This window comes from Trachurus trachurus, assembly GCF_905171665.1.
Source record: "Trachurus trachurus genome assembly, chromosome: 8".
Lineage (NCBI taxonomy): Eukaryota > Metazoa > Chordata > Actinopteri > Carangiformes > Carangidae > Trachurus > Trachurus trachurus.
The window spans coordinates 18,502,447-18,512,808 of NC_139905.1; positions in this window are offsets into that span (position 1 = coordinate 18,502,447).

The window sequence follows — 10,362 nt, forward strand, 5'->3', positions numbered from 1 at the left end:
CGCGTCTACTTTAAATAGGTCTACAGGTCCTATGAAGTTCGGCGTCCACAACGGGAAAAAAAAAAAAAAAAAAAAAAACACTCTTGGCAGTGACCACTTTTCTCGCCCTGCTCAGGGAGCTTGGAGCTGAAATCTGTCCAACTTTTAGACATTTTCAGCGTTCGTCACTTTTCCCACACTGACAAACCAAAATCAAGAAGGGGCGGGACATACGTTACTGACAACGGCACGACCGGACACATGGCTCGGTTTATTAACACATTCGTTTGTATAGACCTAGGCCTACCTCAGGGTCCATGTCGAAAGCTGTCGCTATATATTACACCATAATGTTTACATTAACAAGGCAGGAACGCGGAAGGGTCAAAGGACGCATTTTATAACCGAGTATCAGCAGTATTTTGACAAGAGAGAGAGAGAGGGGGGGGGAGGGAGAGAGAGAGAGAGAGACAGAGAGAGCTCTCCAAGGAGGCTACTGTGAGCGTCAGTGCAAAGAGCGCGTTTTGTGGACACGGCCCCCATTATTGAAAAATAGTAGGCTAATCACTCACCTTGCCTTAAGTAGGCCTAGCTAATTGCAGTGTTTCTTTTGAAAGCATTAAATTACTAAATATTCTGAATTAATTTGTTTCATTAGGCTATATTTTTGACAATTGTGTTTGTATGAGTGTTTTGTTTGTTTGTTTGTTTGTTTTACATGTGAATACCCATAAATACGTGAAAGTTGTAATGTCATGTAATTTAAACGTTTAACTTCAAAGTTCTGTCCAGTTTGTTTTGATTTTACACAAATGATACTCCTACTGTAAGATTTGTATCAGTAGCTACTAACACGGAGTAGAATAGAAGAGAATAGAAAATACTTTCATCCCTAATTGTCCAGCAGCACCTAAAATAATGTCATATATAAAATGATAAAAAAGTAAACATGTATCACAAATGGCATTGTGCATTTTGATAGCAGCAGGAATGAAGGATTTCCTGAATCTTTCTTAAGTAATGTCATATATTTTGTTTTACAGCCATGGGAGGTAAGTCCCGACCTTTCACACTTTCTCTCTCTTGTAAGACATTTACAGAAAACAAAGAATGGTTGTGCAATTCTTCAAAAAAGTACAACTTTGCCTTGTCATTTGTCCTTCAGGTCTTTTTAGTCAACCTTGGCGGAAGCTGGAGTGAGTATGAGTACCTATGAAGTCAGTGTGGTGTATTGCGGGCTTGAGGCAATAAGCAAAGCACCACTCACAGTTTTTTGCATTATAAAAGTTACATAGTATTTCATTCTAATGTATTGTTAAATTCATAGCAACAATGATGCCAGTCTCAATTTTGTCAAGTCTTATCAGCCTCAAAACAAAGAAGTCAAACAACTCAGAATCCTGCTCCATGGGCCGGTCGGTGCCGGCAAGTCCAATTTCCTCAACTCTGTTGACAGCGTTTTACAAAACAGAGTGTGCAGTCGAGTTATGACAGATGCAATCTCTGGGACCAGCTTCACCTGCAAAGTATGAACAGATGTTGATTGTAGTGAATATTTTTTTGCAAAAATGAAATGATCAATTGATTTGATCATTTCATTTATTGAGTATCAAACAGCACTATACTATATTTGTAAGAATAAAAACAATTACATTTTTCTCTTTATACTCATTCAAAAATGTTGTCAGGACTTTAAAACTGAGAGAGCGACTAACTGAACTTATTTAGATACACCTTGTTCTCCTCCATTACATTTTTTGAAAAAATTAAATGATCTGTTGATTAAAGAGACCCTGAGGAGTTTGCTTTTATAAAAGAGTTTCATGTGGATGATTACCCATACTTGTTAATGGGTCCATTTTTGATAAATATATTTGAGTTTTGGATTGTTTATGGTCGGAACTACGACGGTATCTGATCGTCTTCGAAACTCCAACTTTCATTCTTGATCAATAAAAACATTTTGGCAAATGTTTTTGCTTTCGCTTGTACCGGTCCAAGAATTTCACCGTGCACATGGAGGCTCATGGGAAATGTAGTGTGAAAAAAGCATTTGCTGTGAAAACACCTCGGTCTAGTAACGTTCCGTTATTATCTCATAGCGTGGTGAATGTGCAGGTCACAACTTGTCCACAAGAGCGTTTTGGAGTTGTTGGATTGTATATTTGATGAGTTTGATGAGGGAGACCAAGAAATCCCATAAGCCTCCGTTGCGTAGCTCTGAGCAGCTCACGGCTCTGCTCCGCCATTCTAAAAATAGTTTGCACGGACAAATAAAGGTAACGAACCTACTGCTATGACTATAGAGAATATGGCAATGGGCTAATTTGCCAAGATGTTGAACTAACCCTTTAATTATACAGTATATATACCTTGTTCTCCTCCATTACAAAAACAAAAAGCATTGACCTTTGCTATCCAGGCACTAACTGTGTCACTACAATTGACCCAAATCTATACATGTCCTGGCAGTAATTGTGTAGGCTAAAATAATTTGCGTTTAGGTCACTCACATTGATTCATTAACACATTTTCATTCACATGCAGCCCAGAATTTAGTCCATTTCAATGTTATCTTGAATAAGTATCTATCTAAGTAATATATTTTCACTTTTTATATAATAAATTTATCTGCCAAGTGTATTTGCTGAAATGATAAAAATAACTGCATCTTCTGTTTTACAGTACAAAACCTTCAAAATACGCAAAGGACCAAACAGCTGTTATTCTTTTATTTTCAACGACATCATGGGCCTTGAGCAACAGAGTAATGGAGTTCCTGTGGAAGACGTCAAGTTGGCCCTGAGAGGACACGTGAGAGAAGGTTATGAGGTACAACACTACAGTATGACAAATATTTCATCTTTATTATACATTAGTCGGCCCTATTGTTATTAGTTATTGTGCCGCTTGATATATATATACCACAAAATGCATTTCTCATTAAATGCCATATGTTTGCTCTTACTACCAAACTGCTAATTATTTTCTAGTTTAAGCCTGGACATCCACTAGACGACAGTGACCTGCACTACAACTTAGACCCCACTCTGCAGGACAGAGTTCATGTTCTGGTTTGTGTTATTCCTGCCAACTCTGTATCTCTGTTGAGTGATGAAATGGTGAGGAAAATTAGAGACATCAGACTGGAAGCCAGTGACATGGGTAAGAGCAGGTGTCACAAAAAAAATTTGAATGTGTAGACTAATAGTTGCCTACAACGTATAATACTTTGTGCTCTGATGCCATATTGGAATTTATGAATCATAACACATGTTTAAAACACTGTTTCGATTTCTGGGTGTACAGGGATCCCACAACTGGTTATTCTCACCAAAGTTGATGAAGCCTGTCCTGAGGTCAAAAAAGACATAAAGAATACCTAAGAGCAAGCACCTAAAGCAACTGGTTAGTTTTTATCAAGTCCAAAGTCATTTTTTCCAGTGTTCCAACATGATTCTTCCTCTCTTTTAGTCTCCACACAATGACTAATCTACAATATTTTTTTTCAATTCAAAACTAGGTTGACAAAATTCACATGCTCGTGGGCGTCCCATACAACTGCATCTTTCTGGTGAAGAACTACTGTACAGAACTGGAAGTAAATGATGCCGTTAGTTCTCTGACACTGTGTGCACTGAAACATATGCTTTCATTTGGAGAAGACTTCCTCAACAACCTGTAGACCTGCAAACTGCTGAGGCATACTGCTTTTGTTTTATGATAACTTTTCCTTTGATTTTCCATAATGTTCATAAAATAGCTTATCCTGTATTTTTCTTTTAACAAAGACAGCCCATTCAGGTAATTCAAATAGTTAACACTGCCCTTCAATAAAAAGTAATTTATATCAAAAAATGAATCATCATGAGGAAACTAGGAGTATATCAAACATTTTCTTTAGTCTCCTTCAAGCAGGATATTAAAGTAAGCGATCCAGTTTTTTTTCTAACTTCCTGTCATCGGATGGAGTTATAGCAGCCCCCGGCCTGAATGAATGAATGAATGAATGAATGGATGTTGTTTATGCATTTGTGTCTGTTTTGGACTATACACGGCTTTTACTCTTTTTCCTCATGATGATTATTTTTTTGTGACTCAACTGGGTTACCAATTTACACTACAGACATACAGTAGGCCTACTGGTTTTACTGCACAACAACGTTTACAGCAATAGGACGAATCGCCTTGTTGTTTAGAAAACCAGCATTCGAACAATAGTGACGGACGAGAGTTTCGCTATATCTAATTTTTCATGTTACTATATCGCCGTTTAGACTAATCTGATGTTTGTAAAGTCTATAAAACCAATGATTGGACAAACATTACTATTTATGTGTGCACATTTTTGTAATTAGTCATGGTTATCATAGATTAACTGGGCTAACGGTTACCTGTTTAACTTTAATAACTCAGTGACTCAATAAACGGTCCATGAAAAAATATTTTCTCCAGCGGATATCTGTTCCCTTAGTGACAACATGATTGAGCTAACTGGAGTAGTTTCATGTCGTGTCCGACAACGGGAGGGTTTTAACAGCTGACGTCCTGGTGTTAGCTTAGCTACCGCCGTTAGCTGTCCCTGTCAGCTGCAGCCACTGATGCTTTCTAGACACCGTGATTCCCCCAAACTGAATAAATACAACACATAGCAACACAAAACACACACACACAGAAATAGTAATGTTTCTTCAATCATTTCAGATTTGTCTAAACGGTGATAGGGCGTGAAAAATATAGCTAAACTCTCGTTTGTTACTATTGATCTCATTCAAATTACGTGCTGGTTTTCTACCCGGAAGTAGAATGTAAACAACAAGGCGATTCGGTCTATTGCCTATTTATAATTGTACCCACAGTAAGCTATACATTACTGTGCTGTATTGTGTACTACAGTATTTGAGTTATGTCTGTGCAGTAGCCTAATTAAACTTGCATGGTGCCTCTTGAAAAGTGACACAATTGTATGTTTGAAAAATGAAATAAAATTCAGTAAATGCTGAAGCTGTCTGTTTCGTTACATTTAAAAAAAAAGAAAGAATGAAATCGGTTGTAATAGTCAATTGCTTTACTCCTCACATTGACTCTGACCCACGTGATCACTATAAGCGGTTTCCAATGTATTTTAATTTCAAAATTATATTCATATGGTATGAGAGGAGTTGTTTTAGATTGGTTGAGAAGTTATTTAGACAACAGGTACGTACGACAACAGTAACGTTTGCTGGGAAAACGTCTTATTGTTTAAAGATTGAATATGGAGTCCCACACAGTTTGGTCTTGGGGCCTAAATTATTTGTATATCATATATATTGCTGTTTATTCTATTTGCAGATGATATAAGCTTTCTTGGTTTGGAAGATGATTTAAACATTTTAGCAGACGAGCAGATGAGATGGTTAAACCCAAAAAATTGTTTGATTTATCTGCAAATTGGAGTAAAACTAAGTTTATGATGTACACAAATAGAAAAAAATAATGAACATGACACATTATCCATCAATGGAGTTCTGATAGAAAGGGTGTCAGAGATTCAGTTTTTAGGTGTGGTTGTGGATGAAAAGCTAAATCACATATTGCTTTGATACAAAACAAGGTGTTGAAGTAAAGCAAGACATGTTAGATACTAAAGCAATGAGGATTTTGTATTGTTCACTTATTATGCCATACATGAGTTACTGCAGCGAAATATGGGGCAATGTAAGTCGCACAGAGACATTAGGCTATATTTTATTACAGAAAAGGGCACTAAGAATAATACACAATTTCAGGGAACACTCAAATGGATTATTTGTCAGTGTTGCAGACTTAAAGCAGAAGTAAGTGGTCCGGTCGTTTTCGCTAATGCTGCGTTCCAGGCAGGCTTTTGAAATCGTAAATTACAGCTTCAAGTCACAACTTACGACTTTGTAGCGTTCCAGGCAACCCACTCGTGTTTTTCCGACCTGTTTTACCGGTGAAAGTCACTATAACGGCCACTCGTAACTTCCGACCGGTGAACTCGTACCAGATCGAACTGGTACCACTTCACGGTCGGAAAAATACGAGTTTCCTTGAACGCACCATAACAGTCCTCGTCGCTACGTCACCACATTCACGGCGTTCCTTGGCTGCACACACAGCCCTGCATGCCGTTCTCTCTCCTCATTGGATAAAAACTGTAGGATACCATAAATGTTTTCTCCTCGACTCAGAGCAGAGCAGAGGGACTGAGAGACCCGTGTTTCAGTCCAAACACTCTATGTAAGTGATTGCTGTCGGAAGATATAACTATTTAAGACTTATATTAACACAAATATATCACTTACTTCTGCTTTAAACTGTTTTCATTTCAATTTGCCTTGTTACCTCTGCACCCAGTCAAACCAGACTTTGTTAACCAAGCCCTCCAGGGTGTTTGGATTCAGGACTCGCTTGATAGCATTCAAGTCAGCATCTGTAATTGATGTGTGATGGACTGTGGCGTTGATTCCCTTCTTCCTCAATGCCTTGACAACGCCCGTGAAAACATTGTTAGAAGTTGTGAACTCGGTGTCCCGGAGGAGGCAGCAGGAGAGGCTCAGTGGTGGTCATTAATATGGTGGTTAAGTCTGGCACGGAGACCGATGAAGAGAATCAGTCTGTAAAGTTCGCCTTTAGCGTTCCTGACAGTACGATAAAAGTCTCACAGAATGTCGATGAACTGCTGTTTAGACACTGCTTTGTAGACCGGGTGAAGTCTAACCTCAGGGCAGCTTTGCCACGTCAACGGGGTGTGGCCCAGGTCCATTTCGCAAGTTTGGTGGGCCACGCAGTCAGACTTAGACCAGCGCAGCCCCTCCCCTCGTCCCTCCTCCCGGCGCAAACGGCAAAGAGGGAGGAGAGAGGGCGGGAGGGAGACAGGAGGAGGAGAAGTGGGATTAACACAGCCGATTCGGATCTTCACCAATCAAAGGAGCTCCTCTCCTCACCTTAAACTGCGCCGCGGGCGATGTGCACTGCAAGTTTGTCATTTTATACTTTGACATGGACGGAGGAGACAGTGACGCCAGAGGCAGGACCTCTCCCAGGAGGAAACAGCTGTTTTGGTCCGGAGGTCCGAGCTCAGAGTGACCAATAATGAGTTTACTAATATACTTAACCAGGATTGATCTGATACACTGAGAACCGGTGCTCAGTGTAAGAAACAACAACTAATAAACTAATGAAGAAACTCACATTTATTCATTTCAATTTATTATTCCCTGTGTAAGACAGATGAGAGGTGTAGCCTACACTAATCACAACATGAACAAACACCATGCGGGATGAAGTCAGCGTAAAGGACGCGCTCTCTCTCTCTCTCTCTCTCTCTCTCTCTCTCTCTCTGTCCTCCTCTCTTTTTTCTCTGTGATAGAGATGCTGAGTATACTGTAGTAGGCTATATACTGACTATCTGATACCGAGGCTGTTGTGGTGGACTAAGAGAGATAATGATTTGTGTTTTGTTTTTCAATACGGCTGCGTGACCCGGTCGCTCGGCTAATGAATTAATAAGTAAATAAATAAATAAAGCGATCATCACAACGGCAGTGCGTAGTCTCAACACGGCAGCGACATGCAGTCATCCACCCTCAGTCCTGCTTGGGACATCCACAGCTGCTTTTCAGTGCCAGTTCGTCCCTGCTGTGTTAATTCAGGTGGAGTTTCCTTTACGCTGCCGACAGCCTTTGATCTCAGCTTTGATCTGACGTCAGATGTGACGGGACAATCTATATAGATATAAATTCACGTGTTGATTCCATTAGTTGCATTAAATAGTGGTTATTGTGGATATTTATTGCATTGAAATGTGTCTGGAACTGTGGAAATCTGCCTGTGAGGTCTTGGTGACGTGTGTGCACTGCAGGTCAGTCAGCCAAACTTCCACTGCACCTGCTGCGCTCCGCCCTGCGCTGAGAGTAGACCTGGTTTGAGGTGGCGAGCTTTCAGCGCAACCTCGGCGGGACATTTTCGCACAAAACTTCCACTGCACCAAGCTGAATCTGTGACGCCTCCCCCTGCTGCGCGGCCACGCCTATCTCAGCGCAGCGCGATCTACCAATCTTCCAATCTGACTTTGCACTAGGCTGCGCTGGTCGAAACTTGCATTAGACCAGCTGCGTTACCTTGCGCCACCTGCGCTGCGCCAAGAAACTAGGGCCCATAGGCAGGAACACAGCTCTTTCAGTTCAGTCCTTTCAAAGTGCTTTTCAAAGTCCATTCACAGTTGAGCAAGAGTCATAAAAAATGGAGGCTTGTCCAAAATTTAGACCTTGGACCTCAATTACCCTACTTTTTGATGAGAGTGACACTGCAAAGAAAACATGTGAACAAAATGAAGGAGGCATTATGAGAATGACAGTGTAGTAACCTATGGTAACCAGCCACTGCACAGACAGTGACATTACAGAGACAGTTGCCCTTGCACAAAAAAGGTAAGACTTTTTGTTCGCTCAACTTATTCTTATTCTTATAGCTCCTAAGTGAAACTATGGATGGTTTCAGAAAACATGCATGTGGATAAAATACTGGAGAGCAGCAAAGGTCTTTGGATGAATGGTTAAATGCAACAGTTGGTTCACGGGTAGATAGAAATATCATGCTTAAGTGATAATATCACAAAGAATTACCACATAGATTGCTAGTGTGAATGCTGAGTCTCAAGGGCTACGTGGAAAAACTTAAATCTGACAGGAAAGAGAAGACAGGGAATATTTGAGAGGAGGGGAAACTGAGGATTATGATGAGAAGGTATGTGATATTACCAGGTAATTGATTATGAGTTGTGCAGATTTTTATTCTGTATTTCTCTCTGCGTGTGTGAGCTATATTACTAATAACACTATGCTGCCTGTTATTAATGTTCTGGTTGTGGTTGTTCTAACTTTGCCATAAAATATGTTGCTTTGTAGTTTAATTCTTAATTACTAAACTCCTCACACAATGTAAAATGTGGCAGCAAAAGCTTTTCATATGGACTGAAAGGTACAATAGCTCCCTCTATTCATCAAGTTCTGTTGAAGAACATCCTGAAATTTCTTCTGTCTTAATCTTTTATCTTAAAGCAGAAGTGAGTGATCCGGTCGTTTTCGCTAATGCTGCGTTCCAGGCAGGCTTTTGAAATCGTAAATTACAGCTTCAAGTCACAACTTACGACTTTGTAGCGTTCCAGGCATAGGCGTCATTTACGCTGGGGACGCTGGGGACATGTCCCCACCACTTTTTGTCAAGAACAATTTTGTCCCCACCACAAAATTAACTTAACATTATCCTAAAGAAGAATGGCGAAAAAACGTTGATAAACTATGACAAAATAGGCAGCTGAAACAGTGTGCACGGCGCAGAGGCTCTGCCGGAGCCGACTCGCAACAATGTAGCTTTGATTAAAGTAGTTATAACAGCCCGGAGCGGCGCGCTGCGCGCGTCCTCGCAGCGTGGCTGGTTACACAGGGAGCAGCTTCTCCTGCTCTCTCCTCGCCGGGAAAACATCGACCACGTCTGTAGGCTACTCGGTTTTCCACACACACAGGTCTGTCTCTAGCTCTGTATGTATGGATGTGTGTGTGTCTCGTGTGCAGACGCAACTGACAAATATGTATAGACGGACAAGCAACAACTTCATTACCGGTATTCAGCATTTTATTTTGAAAATTGACCGGATTCTCTCGCCTTTTCTGTGCCCTGTGACTTCCTGTCTGGTACGATCCGTCTATCCAGCTTGACAACGGCGCTCACGGCTCGCGTGAAAAATAGAACAGACGCCGAACTGAAGCGCTGCCTCCACTCGTTTCGATTGTACCGAATGAGACAGCACCTGATATATGCTTAATGTTTGGGTGCAAAGTCACTGTTAACGAAATCAACATCTAATCTGTCCCTTCAAAATAAAGTTTGTAACGTGTCTGTTTGGAGCAGCTGCTGACAGTGACAGTTTCCTCATCACTAAACCTGAGCGACCATCCGATCCTTCCTCACTCACGTCGTGACGACGGGACAAAGTCTTTTGCACATATATTGTATATTGTGTGTTTTTCCTCTCTATAACCGTCTTGCTTCAGTTTTTGCTGGTTGGCAATCATCTGGCACACCCGCTGTTTCTGTTTCTCACTCTCGATGCGCATAGATGTTATAAAAAGGAAAAAACACAGATGCGCAAATTGAAATGACCTACTGTAGTATAGTCTAACAATTCAATGACCACAGCTGATCACCAGCTTGTCATGCCCCACCTGTCACGTCTCTAAACACAGCTACGGGCTTCTTCTTCTTCTTCTTTTTTTTCTTTTTTTTTGCTGCGGTCCGGCGGAGAATTAAAAAAAAAAAATCTCGCAGCCACATCGGGTCCAGGGTCCAGGCTTCAACACTGGTCGGACCTGGTCGGGT